The following is a 12,985-nucleotide window of genomic DNA, read 5'->3' on the forward strand; positions in this document are numbered from 1 at the left end:
CTAAGTAGTCCAGCTTCCCTGAGCCTCCCATTCTGTGAGGAAGCCAAGCCACATAGAAAGGCCAAGTTTAGACACTCAAACCACATGGAGAGGCCAGGTATAGACAAATATGACAGTCCCAGGAGAGCACCAACCAATAGCATCAACTAGCAGCCACGTCTGGCCCAGTCAATCCTTCAGATACTAAAGCCCAAGCCCAATACTTGACCACAACTGCATGAGAAATCCCAGGGGAGAACTATCTAGACAAGTCCTTCCTAAATTACTGACCCATGGAATCCTTGAGCTTGAAAAAAGAGTTGTTTTGAACCACTGAGTTTGGGATACTTTCATGCAGTAGTACAAATGGAACAATGGTACTCAGCAGTCATCCACTGAATGTGTCCTACAGGGTTTTGTGGCCTCTCTGAAGTCCTTTCTAAGGCCTGCCTAAGTCATCTACTCTCCAGCCATCTTTGCAGGTGGTCGGGGCAGGTGTGGTTTTCTGCACATATCACCTACAAATGAGTCTTGACTCTGGCCCGGAGGGACTACCTCTATGCCATTCGGAGACAGAAATGACATCCTCAGGGCCAGATATGAACAAGCAACTCCAGGTGACAATGTGGCATCTTGTTTTCCAATAAGATTTGGCAGAAACAGGTTCACTGACACTGAATCTAGCTCTTCAGAGGTGACAATCATTATAACATTTGTCGTTTTTTGAACAAACAGCAGTTTTAGATTTAAATCATTTATACATTTTTCTTTTGTAGGATTTTTTTAAATTAAAGCAGTTCATTCTCTATTTAACTGTTAATGCTGAGATGCATATTTCATTATGTTAAGATGTTCACCATTTTAAAATTTTTGCTTTGTTTCAGTTTGGGTTTTATTTTTAATTTTCTGGGTTTTATTTAAATATGAGTGAAATAGTAATATATTACAGTTTATTTCTGCAACATCAGGAATTTTTATTTTTTCAGCTTCCTTTAGGTGTAAATGACAAATAAAATTGTAAGATATTTAAAGTGTACAATATGATGATTTGACATACATAGACATAGATATTGTGAAAGGATTCTCCCCCATCAGGTTAACACCATTTTTCTTGTGTGTGCAAGAACATTTAAGTTTTACTCTCTTAGCAAACTTCAGTTATACAATACAGTGTTATCAACCATATCCACCATGTAATGCATTAGATTCTAAGACCTTATTCATCTTACAGCTGAAGGTTTGTATCTTTTTACCAAACTCTCCCTATTTGTACCACTCCCTGCACTTGGTAATCACTTTCTACTCTCTGCTTCTAATGAGATTGACTTTTTTTTTTATATTCCAAATGTAAGTGAAAATTAAAAGGAAATGTATGGCTAATATTTTAGTGATCTTCATGATTAGATATTTTAAAAAATGGTACTGATGAACCTAGTTGCAGGGCAGGAATAAAGACATAGACATAGAGAATGGACTTGAAGAAAATGGGTGGCAGGGAGAAGCTAGGACGAAATGAGTAGCATCGACATATACACTACTGAATGTAAAATAGATAGCTAGTGGGAAGCAGCAGCATAGCACAGGGAGATCAGCTTAGTGCTTTGCAATGACCTAGAGGGGTAGGATGGGGAGGATGGGAGGGAGGCTCAAGAGGGAGGGGATATGGGGACATATGTATGCATATGGCTGATTCACTTTGGTGTACAACAGAAACTAACACAGTATTGTGAAGCAATTATACTCCAATAAAGGTCTATTAAAAAATAATATATTTCTTAAGATGTGTGGAGGCATGGAAGGGTGGGTGACCATCAATCCCAGCTCCCAGGGTCCAGATCACATGGTTGTGTACAAGGATTCACCCTGGTGGTGTGATAGTGGTTTATATTGAATAAATCTTTCAGAGCCTGAAAGGCTTTTCAGTAGAAAGATCAGCGGAAAGTCATGCAAGATCCACACATACAAATAAATAAAGATAAATCATATCATAAGGAATTAGCAGTTCACAGTTCAACTGTTTCCTGTGCTGGAGGTAATTCTGTGAAATACCAGGATTATCTGAGCCACTGAATTAAACATGAGTTGTTAACAGTGGCTTTAATCATTTGGGTTCAAATAACCCTATAAGAATCTGATGAACACTGTGGATACCTTCCATTAGAATAATAGACATTACACATTCACCTAAAAATTTGCATAGTATATGAAAAGACTATGGATCCTGTAAAATTCACTCATGAGCAACCTAGAAGTCTATGGACATAGATTAGAAACCTCCATTGCATAGGCTGAGGAATGAAAGAAAATGACAGGTTAGAAAGTAATAGATGGGAAAGGATTTTAATTTGATGAATAAAATATAGATACTCATGTACACTGCTCATCTCTTAGAAGGGCATCTTGTTCAGCTGAGCAAATAACTTTGGGATGGAAACTGGTGCTGTGGTGGAAAGGGCTCCCCTCATGGCCAGCAAGTTCAGTCATGGCAATCATGGAGATGATGGAGGGACAGGGGTCACAGTCAGTTTGCTCTCATTATAGGCTAAAGCATCTAACTCTGCTTAAAACTATTGATGTTCATATCCATCAAATACATTAAATAATGCTACTGGGGTTTTTGCAAGTAAAGTAGGTGAAAACTTTGCAGATTGGTTGAAAATAATTGCTGACCTATAAGTATAATCAACTGAACTAGAATGGACACTAGTTTTCCAGATAAGGAAACTGTGGTCAGAAGAGCTATGGGAGCCAAAACTAGGTCTCAAGTGTCCTGTCTCTTCCATTTTATATATATTTCTTCATGGTGGTTTCATTTTTTATTTTCTCTTTAAGTTACAGCCTCCAGTTTAAGACTGACGTTCTTGTTTGCTCCAAATATATTCTGTGAAAAATGACAGAAATCCTGTCAAACTAGCTTAAAATACAAAAGGGAAACTTACCATCTCATGCCTTTGGGAATTTGAAGAGCTCATGGACCTGGACCCAGGGCTTCAAAGACTTCATTAAAAATTGTTTCTCTCTCTTCCCCATGTTGGGTCAGAGGTGACCAGCAGCAGGCCTGGGTCACATTGCACCAGCTACCCAGCCTAGTGGAAACTGTTCCTCTAGTCCAATAGAAACAAATGTTCTGGATTTGATAACAACTGACTTGCCAAGGCATTTCACATAAACATTTGAAATTTTAATTATTCTACTAATATTTGAGAAAAGAGGAAGCATTTTTTTTAAATTTGTTAATTTACTTTTATAAATTACTGGAATAGTAGAAACACTACCTATTTTACCTAATCATTTAATCGTTTAAGCACTGAGCCTTTACTGAGTACCAGGACATATCATGCCCAGGGTAATTTGGGAAATAATTTTGCCATCGTTCAACACTAAGTGCCAAATATGTAAAATTATTTGGAATGCTAGTTATGAAAGCTTTGGTTTATTAAGGTTTTAAATTTAAAATGTTAATAATTGGGACTCCTCTGGTGGTCCAGCAGTAAAGAATCTGCCTTCCAATGCAGGGGACACGGGCTCGATCCCTGGTCAGGGAACTAAGATCCCACATGTCACGGGGCAACTAAGCCCAAATGCCACAAATACTGAGCTCATACGCCTCAAAGAGAGAGCCTGCGTACTGCAAACTACAGAGCCCACGCACTTGGGAGCCCACGCGCCACAACTAGAGAGAAGCCCACATGCTGCAATGAAGAGCCCGTGCCACAACGAAAGATCCTGCATGCCTCAACTAAGACCCAACACAGCCAAAACATTAAAGAAAATAAATAAATTTTAAAAATGTTAATAAGTTATATCATGACATCTTAATCTCCCTCGCCCATCATATACAGCCCGTAAGTAAATTCTCCCAATTCTACTAAGAAAAATATTTCTTTAATCCACCACCTAAATCTAATCCCTCATCATCTTTTGTGTAGATTAGGTCCATAAACCTCTAATTGTCTCTAGTCTGTCATTATCCCCACTACAACTGAGAGACCTAAGACCTTATCACTCTTTAAAAAACAAAAAAACACCTCTTCCATTGTTTCTCATTGCACTTGAAATAAAATCAAAACTTTACTACGACCTACAAGGCCCAGAATGGTCAGGCCTTTGCTGCCTTATCAATCTCTTCTCCCATTGGCTTCCTTCTGTCCACTATCCCATGCTCAGTGACCTTCTTTCGGATTTCCAGTACCCTGAACTTGTCCTCATGTGGGGGTTACCATGTTCTTCTCTCTACATAGAATCTTTTTCCACTGGATTCTCACATGGCTTGCTCCTTTCCTTCAGGTTTTAGCATCATATTTTTCCATATTGCCCAGCTCCAGTGGGCACCTTTCCTATCTTTGGAATTGTGAAAACCACCAGTACACAACCATCATGCATATTCAGCTTCTCAAAGACTTCTTTCAATCTTAAGGAGGCACCTTTTATTGTCTCTCTGAAATCACCCTGTTCATTACCTTGTAAATCTTACCACAATTTATAACCATAAATGTATTTGTTTGTTTTGTAATGTTGGTACCCACCCCCCACCCAACTGTGCTCCGTGAGAGCAGGATATTTATTTTTTTGATCACTGCTGTATACTCAGTATTTGGCACAGAGGCTGGCATATGGCAGCCCTTAATAGATATTTGTTTTATGAATGAATGAACAAATTCTTCCACCTGCAAAATTCATATATTCGAAGTAAGAACTGCTAAAAGACGAACTGAGGCATATTAAAAATTTTAAGAGTTTATTTAAGCAAAATCGATTTCACTTGGGCAGGTCCCAACTGGAAGGAATTAGGCATGCTCCACTGACAGCAGCTAAGGAGAAAGACTTGAGGGAAAAGGCTGAAGCAAAGGAAGGAAATTATTCGAATGGCTATAGCTTATGTGTCTGCCTTGTTTGGGAAAGCTTATTTGGCTGTTTCTGATGCGTTGTCCTCAGGTTTTTATTTCTTAACCATGAGGCATTTACACATCTAAATTTTGGTTTGCTTACAAAGGCTGCTAAGGTATTAGGACCATCTCAGTCTAATGTCCTCCTTGTGTACTTAATTTAATAGTAGGAAAAGCCACAGTATAACTCGGCCAGGGATCCATAAATTTCCTTTGAGGCACAGATATTTTCAGTGCCCAGGAAGATAGAAAAGCCAAAACAACTGAGTCTGAAAGATTGTCACCTCCTCAATCAGTGAAAACAGAAACACACTCGAAGGTGGTGACCCTGCTGGCTCCTCTGGACCAAAGTGAGATCTTCAGCACATAGGCATCTAACACATATTTGTTGAATGAATAAGCCCATATGCGGGGCAGGTATTGCATCACTATTCACCCCTGACCCTTGCAACAAAAGGGGAAAAACTGACCCAGGATCCACCCCAAGCACAGCATGCACTGGGAGTCACAGCAGCCAGATTGCCATTTTTGCCTGCAGTCACATTTGGCACAACCACAGCAGAAGCCAATCCAGTTCAATCACAGAAATACACTTCAGCCAAGAACTGCTTAACTAAATGGAGCCTACCTCCTGTGGCTTACAAACACAGGTGTCCACAAAGGACAAACCAGAGGAACAGGGAAATTAACCAGAATTGCTCCCTGGTGTTCCCTGAACCCTGAGGTAAATGTGGGTAATTACTCTCAATCCAATTTGCCTGCCTGCTCAAACCCTTAACATCTAACTTGAAACTCACAGGGGTTTACAATACATAAAGAACTGGTTATTTCCCTCATTTATGCAGCATATTAAAAGAGAAAACAATTAGACTGAATTATCAAACGAGGTTTACTCTGCCATGCACTGTGTGTTTATTCAACTAATTATGTTATCTCTCTCCTTCAAAGGGTTCAAGGCATGTAGATAACAGCAAAAGCATAGAATATTCCACTTTAGTGATGAAAATTAATGGGTATATTAAGGGGGAAAAAGATGAATGATATTTAGAAAAAGGAGAGGAATGGAAATTATCTCAAACAACTGCAGGTGGAATTTAAGGTTAATTGCAAAGTCCCGACATGACTGAAACGTTACTGAGTGTCTCTCTGTCCACCAGGCACCAAGCCACACCCCATTCATCCCATCAAGAACAGAAAGGCACTCAGATAAGGCTACTTTCAACTAAAGGAGTAGCTGAGATTTTAGAAATAATTGTTTTGGGGGGGTTCACATTTATTACATACTCTTAGTATAGTTTCCTGATATTAGTTGGTATTTAGGCATCTGTTCCAAACAAACAATTATTACAAAATACTGAGTATAGTTTCCTGTGCTATACAGTAGGTCCTTGTTGGTTATCTATTTTATATGTAGTAGTATGTTTATGTTAACCTCAAACTCTTAATTTATCCCTCCTCCCGCCTTCCTCTTTTGTAACCGTAAGCTTGTTTTCTATGTCTGTGAGTCTATTTCTGTTTTGTAAATAAGTTCATATGTAACATTGTTTTTTTTTTAGATTCCATATATAAGTGATATCATATGATATTTCTCTTTCTCTGTTGACTTACTTCACTTAGTATGATCATCTCTAGGTCCATCCATGTTGCTGCAAATGACATCATTTCATTCTTTCTTATGGCTAATATTCCATTGTGTATATGTACCACATCTTCTTTATCCATTCCTCTGTTGATGGACATTTAGGTTGCTTCCATGTCTTGGCTACTGTAAATAGTGCTGCATTGAACATTGTGGTGCATGTATTTTTTTGAATTATGGTTTTCTCCAGATGCATGCCCAGGAATGGGATTGCTGGATCATATGGTAGCTCTATTTTTAGTTTTTTAAGGAATTTCCATACTGTTCTCCATAGTGGTTGTACCAATTTACATTCCCACCAACAGTGTAGGATTCCCTTTTCTCCATACCCTTGCCAGCATTTGTTATTTGTAGACTCTTTAATGATGGCCATTCTGACCTGTGTGATGTGATACCTCATTGTAGTTTTGATTTGCATTTTTCTAATAATTAGTGATGTTGAGCATATTTTCATGTGCTTTTTGGCCAACTGTATGTCTTTTTTGGAGAAATGTCTCTTTAGATCTTCTGCCCATTTTTTGATTGTATTGTTTGCCTTTTTTGATATTGAGCTGTATGAGCTATTTGTATATTTTGGAGATCAATCCCTTGTCTGTAGCATCATTGCAAATATTTTCTACCAGTCTGTAGCTTGTCTTTTTGTTTTGTTGATGGTTTCCTTTGCTATGCAAAAGCTTTTAAGTTTAATTAGGTCAATTGTTTATTTTTGTTTTTATTTCCATTACTCTAGGAGACAGATCCAAGAAAATATTGCTGCAATTTATGTCAGACTGTTCTACCTATGTTTTCCTTTGGGGGTTTTATAGTATTTGGTCTTACAAGTAGATCTTTAATCCATTTTGAGGTTTTTTTTTTTGTACATGGTGTTAAAGAGTATTTTAATTTCATTCTTTTATATGTAGCTGTCCAGTTTTCCCAGCTCCATTTGTTGAAGAAGCTGTCTTTTCTCCATTATACAATCTTGCCTCCTTTGTCATATATTAATTGACCATAAGTGTGTGGGTTTATTTCTGAGCTCTCTATTCTGTTCCATTGATCTATGTGTCTGTTTTTGTGTCAGTACCATACTGTTTTGATTACTGTAGCCTTGTAGTATAGCCTGAAGTCAGGGAGCATGATTTCTCCAGTTCCGTTCTTCTTTCTCAAGGTTGCTTTTGTTATTCAGGGTCTTTTGTGTTCCCATACAAATTTTAAAATTATTTTTTCTAGTTCTGTGAAACATCCATTGGCATTTTGATAGGGGTTGCATTGAATCTGCAGACTGCCTTGGGCAGTATTTTCATTTTTAAAATATTGATTCTTCTAATCCAAGAACATGGTATATCTTTCCATCTCTTTGTGTTATCTTCAATTTCTTTCATCAGTGTCTTATAGTTTTCAGAGTAAAGGTCTTTTGCCTCCTTAGGGAGGTTTATTCCTAGGCATTTTATTCTTTTTTGATGCAATGGTAAATGGGATTGTTTCCTTAGATTCTTTTTCTGATAGTTCATTGTCAGTGTATAGAAATACAACAGGTTTCTGTGTATTAATTTTGTATCCTACAACTTTACTGAATTCAGTGATGAGCTCTAGTAGTTTTCTGGCAGCAAGCAGTGGGGGTTTAAAAACCAAGTTTTTATACCAAAGTTTTAAATGATTTCAGAGGTGACCTTCATCCTCTATAGTCACCCTTCAGGATAACAGAGAGGGGCCTGTCATCCATGGAGGTCCTTCCCTCTTAATATCATTGCGTCATCCTCCAAAACAGAGGTCTTTACTCTGCTAGACAGAGCACAGCAGTCAAGAGCCTCATAAATACATGTCTCAATCTTGTTAGGCATCAAACAAACACACTTATACTCTAAGAAATTAATTGGTTAGAGCAGAAAAGCCTTTGAGTAAACGAGTATGAGATTCATGAATTTGAATATATCTTCCCTAGCTTCCATAACTTTGTGGCCTTAGGGATGTTACTGAACTTTTAAGATTGAGTTTCCTCATCTGTGAAAGTGACAGAATCATAACTACTTCTTAAGATTGCTATGGAATTTAGATTAAATAATATGTTTAAATGTTCAGTACACAACCTGGCAAAAAATAGGAGCTCAGTAAATGTCCTATTCATACCTCCTTTGGACAGACCTGCATTTGAATGACTTGTGCATGTGACTGTCCCAGTCACCAGGTTGAAAGCACCATCTCTTAATTGCTTTTGTGTCTCCATTAGTTCACTACACAATGTTTGCTTAAAATCAATCATACATGCTTTTAAATAAAATCAAACTTTGCTACTGGATATTGACATATACAGATATATGACCAAAATAATTTTACTTAATTCCCAGGTTGACTGGGGATTAATTAATTCTAATAAGTGGGGACCGTTACCTTCCATATCAACCTGCACAACACTATATGGTCTCTTGTGTACAGTAATTTCTTCTGGTTCCAGTCCATGGACTCCCTTCCACGAACTCCTAGAGCAGCTCATGTTCTGGTCTTGCAATTCCAGTTACTGCTTCCAGCTCTCCTTGCCCTTCGCTCTCCAAGTCCTTCACTGCATGTCTGCTGCAATACCACTCAGCCCATAATCATGTCACCTATTATGTTTCCTGGGACTCATCACTCTTCTTTTTTTAGTCTCCTCCCCTCCCCAGGTCTCAACTCAGTCTTACAATAAATTCTAATAGAAAGTTACATAAATATGTCCCTACGTTCTTAAATAGAAGCCTCCACACTGGATGGAAACTCTTCTCCGTGACTTGAGATCCTACCTTCCACCACCTGCTTCTCCATTTTTTTTGTTGTTTTGTCTTCACAATTTATATTTTAATGATTTACCTTTTTTAGAAAGTATCTGTGGGGTCACAAAGTCTGAGATGAAGAGAGGTCCCAGGGCATCTGGAAATCTGGAGTCCTGCCCTTGCTTAATTTCCAAGGACATAGAACACCTCCTTGTACCAAGAAGTGTGAGGGCATCCACAGAGCAGCCAGCATTTGGAATGTGCTCTGTTGTGTCCCATCCCTCTCGCCTGATACTTATAGGCACATCCTCACACCAGAGCCCACCCAAGTGCAATTATTCTCTCCATAGCCCTCTCTTTGGGTGCTGTTGCTTTTTTTTTTTTTTCAGTGCACAGTATGTACTTATGTCCAGGAGTTAAATTTACAGCTGCCATTCTAAAATTATTATTGTTAGAAAGTAGCTTTCTTTATAATTTCAGAATATAAAAAGGGGTAAAAAAAAGGCCCAAAACAATAATAATACAGAGTTGCCTCGGGGGCTACTAAACTGAGTAAGCCCATTTGCCTTTCTTTGAAATGACTCCAGACAAGTCCATGTTTTGTAGTCTTATGATTGCTTTTTCTATAATTTTCTTGCCCCTTCTCTCACTGTCAGTGTAATAGAAATTATTTTTTATTACTTTTCTCTAGCTTCCTTCTATCATATCTGATTTGCTGCTCACCTAAGTCGAGCAATAAAACTATACTTTTATACCAATTAGAATTGGGTCCAAAAGATACGTAAATAGGGCTCAGGGTAAGCTTAAGTACCTGGGTGTTATGTTGCAGCTTTGAATTCTCACTAAGCCCTTTGGCTTGATGGATTATTTTCTATTTCCTGAGAGCTGAGCTTACTTTGTTAAATAACCACTGGGTACATGAAGAGTTTTATAATATTAGTGTTCTTGTTGACAGGAAGTGGTGTCACTGAACCAGCAGACGGATATGTCGTCTAAATCAGTGTTAAATCATGTCTTGTGACAAAATTTAAAGACCTCGGGTATTGGAGATGCCAACTGCCAAACTGCATTACAAAAACAAGCCTTTAATTCCTTCTGATTATTAAGTATTCCACTGAGTATGTGTGTGATAACAAATCAGGAGAGGATATTTTCTTCCCAGTGTTCTGCCAACTCTCTGCTTGAATTTAACACTTTGGCTGAGCACATTTCCCCTTTCTGTTTTGTCCGGGTAAATTTTGTTTTTTTGGTTTCCTGTCATATAAAGTTATGTTTACAAAAAGGCTGTATCTTCTAACCTCTGGTCTTTGGGTAGAGGGTATTTCAGACTGTACTGTGAGGCTAATTAGTAAGCAAAGCTGCTTAGTGCCAGCTACTATGGAAACATCAGATACTACATTCTGTCAGACTGTCATTTTAACTGGCATTGAGGGAAAGTAGACCTAATCTCTAGGAACAATTTAAGCCAAAATTCTTTACTAACTTGATGCGACGTTTTAAATTTGAAGTGACAAGTCAGCTTCTTGAAAGGGAAAATATATATTCTTTTTATGAAAATCTTGAGAATACACCTGAAAAGGAAAAAATGATTTAAATTGAGTTGATTATGGTTTGTGGAAAAGATTATTGTGTATTTGTACCCTTTTGTTTCTGCTAAATCTAATCTCTTAGAGGGCTATAAAATCTGTCTGCTCAAAGAACGTCACTGTGTGGGTTTGTAAGAACCTAATCATTAACCCACGGAACAGAGGACCTGCCAATCATGTTTGCCGTCCTTCAGTACTTTTATAATTGGCACTTCGGTTAAGATTCTTTCATTTTCAAGCAAAAGAAACCTACTCTAGCTAATCCAAATGAATTAGGAGAGTGTGTTAAAGGGGTGCTCACAAAATCAAAGGAAGGACAGTACAGACCTTGCAGAGGACAGAAATCAGAGCAGATCCAGGGAAATCACTGAGGTTGGTTGCTCACAAAATTCCTCTCTTAGGATTCACATCAGGTGACTCAACTCTGAGAAGCTTCGGTTTCTGCAGATCTCCATTCACTGTCGAATATCTGGGGAAGGAACATCCTACTGGCCTAGGCACAGTTAGCGTCTCTATCCTTATTAACAGCCACTGCCAAGGATAAAGGGTAGAGAGTGAAAGGGAAGGGAATATGGTCAAGGTCACTCAGAGAATCACTGTGCACTGAGCAGCAACCCCATTCCATCTACTGTTATTGGTGATGTCATAATCAGGCTCTATATTCATGGAGCTATAAACAGACAATTGGTTTTCCTATATTTTTATCTTTTTAAATTAATGAATAATTTCAACACTTTATTAAATACCTACAGTGTGCCAGGGAGAAGACAAAACTCCAGGTATAAAAAGATAAGTTCTGGGACTTCCCTGGTGGTGCAGTGGTTAAGAATCTGCCTGCCAATTCAGGGGACATGGGTTTGAGCCCTGGTCCAGGAAGATACCGCATGCTGCAGAGCAATTAAGCCCGTGCACCACAACTACTGAGCCTGCATACCGCAATTACTGAAGCCCATGTGCCTAGAGCCCGGGCTCCACAACAAAGAGAAACCACTGAAATGAGAAGCCCGCACACAGCAACAAAGACCCAACACAGCCAAAAATAAATAAATAAATAAATTTATTTAAAAATAAATAGAAAAAGTTCTCACTCCAGTAAGAGCTGCAGATGTGTAAGTAATGATTAGCATCATAACAGATATAATTCAGGCTTGTGCATATTTAAGAAATTATTAGAAGCTTTGAAGAAAAGTATCAATCTACATATACCTGAAGATGTCAGGGAAAGATTTTCAGAGGAAAGAATCTTTGAGTTATCATTTTTTTAAAGTTGAAGTATAGTTGATTTACTTGTGTTAGTTTCAAATTTATAGTAAAGGATTTAGTTATATGTATAAATTTTTTTCAGATTATTTTCCATTATAGGTGATGAGTTGAGTCTCAAAGGATAAGTGGGAATTCATTAGGAAATGGAGATGAGAGGCATGCCCTACAGAAAAAGTGCATTTTCGAAGCATACAATACCTACAAAGGGTAGAAGTAAGAGACAGTGTGGCTCACTGGGGAGATGTGAATAATTCAGTACTGTTGGAGTTTGAGAATCTGAAGGGGAAGTTGCTGAAAATGAATCTGGAGGAAAAGGCACGTCCCTGAAGTTTCTATTATATAATATTAAGGTCTATGGACCAGATGCTTTAGGCAATAGAGGGTCAGTAAAGGAGTTGTGATTTGGGGTAGTGACATGTCAATGTTGTTTTCAGAATGATCATTTTGGTCTTTTCCAGTAGGTGGAAAAGAGTATGAACAAGAGAAGAAGATCTGCTACATGGAAGCTGCAACAGAGCAGAAAAGGGAGGTCCAGGGAAATTCAATCTTCTTTCTCAGGCAGCAGACTAAATGGTTGGGTCACTAACTGGGAGGAGGAATTGAAGAGAATGTGGAAGCCATTCAGAGGCCAAGTGCATACATGAGTCTGGAGTCAGAAGAGAGACATTGATATTTCTGAGTCAACAGCATAAGATAGCCATTCAAAGCGTGGGTATTGATGAGGTTTCATACATAGAATATTTCGAATAAGCACAGACCTCAGAATGGAACCCTGGAGACTATAATTAAGGGATGGACCAAGGAAAAGAAGACTGAATTGGAAAATCAAGAATAATGGGAGGAATGTATAAAATGGATAACTAATAAGAACTTGCTGTATAAAAAAGTAAATAAAATAAAATTCAAAAA

Source organism: Orcinus orca, chromosome 17 (genome assembly GCF_937001465.1).
Source record: "Orcinus orca chromosome 17, mOrcOrc1.1, whole genome shotgun sequence".
Taxonomy (NCBI): domain Eukaryota; kingdom Metazoa; phylum Chordata; class Mammalia; order Artiodactyla; family Delphinidae; genus Orcinus; species Orcinus orca.